The sequence below is a fragment of the Asparagus officinalis genome, chromosome 7 (genome assembly GCF_001876935.1).
Source record: "Asparagus officinalis chromosome 7, Aspof.V1, whole genome shotgun sequence".
Classification (NCBI taxonomy): domain Eukaryota; kingdom Viridiplantae; phylum Streptophyta; class Magnoliopsida; order Asparagales; family Asparagaceae; genus Asparagus; species Asparagus officinalis.
This window is the reverse complement of record NC_033800.1, coordinates 107,795,345-107,796,505: the sequence shown is the minus strand read 5'-3', so window position 1 is coordinate 107,796,505 and position 1,161 is coordinate 107,795,345.

Below are 1,161 nucleotides of genomic sequence, written 5' to 3'. Positions count from 1 at the left end.
GGATGCGGGATGTTTGATAGGAAACATGCCTAAAGAACTCACCTATGCCTGAGTGAAGATTTGACCGTCTCCTATGGTATCTTGTGGAAAGATACCTAGAGCCCTAGCTAAAACCAGGACATGCACAGGGCCATAAATGTGCAAGGCTAAGACAAAGGCAAATGCAAGTGTGGTTCAAAGTGAAAACTACTACAGATGAGTTTGATCTTGTGTGATAGCTAGATTTTAGACATATGCTCGTTTAAGTCTTTGCGACAGCATACATCTATCTTTTATTCAGTTGGTTTAAAGGGGATTCAAGTCCTTGCGGCATCTACCTTATGCATAACGATTGAAACAACAATACTGTTACACGACACTAGTTTAAGAAACTTGTGGGGGATTATTAGATATTTTTAGTCAAAACCGTTTTTCAAAAATGAGTTTTTAAACTATGTATTTATTAACTACTGGTATTTTTTAGAAATCCTTAGTAGCGTAACGGAAAGTTAAAGTTTTGATATCTCAAAGATCCTGTGTTTGAGGCTTGCCAATGTCAAGCCGAGAATTATTTTTGTTTAATTAATCCCTCGTATGTTCTAGTGGGTCGTGGGTCGTGGGCTCGTGAGCCGTGGGCGGAGGATCGGGGCTAATCGGGCTGAGGCGCTAAGTGACTCTTTGTTAGACGCACTTTGTATTTCGTACGAAGGCATCGGGGCTAGGTGGCACCACGTTGGCTGCTACGCAGGACTGCCTCACAGTCTGCTTCGCAGCATGCGGATGAGCCTCGTGTTCGCATGAGGGTGCGACCCTCGCGTTCACAAGAGGGAACGCGACCCTCGCATTCACGCGAGGCTGGACGCGACCCTCGTGTTCCGCAGGATAGCGACCCTCGCATCCAGACGTTACTACATGCAGCAGTTACAACATTTATGTTATTTACTGTTACAAATATAATTATCATAATTGCCATTATGTTTGTAACAGTCAAATTAAATGTGGGTGATCTTTGAGCTGATCTTAGAGGCCTATATAAGTATATATAGTGCCTCTTGGGAAGCTCTTGGATACAAGAGATAAAAAAAATACGAAAAACACATTGAAGTGTTTAAGTTGTTGTTGTGCGCTGCTGCAGAGTTTGAAAGCGTGCAAGCTTTAGTCTGTGCCCAAAGGAACAGAACC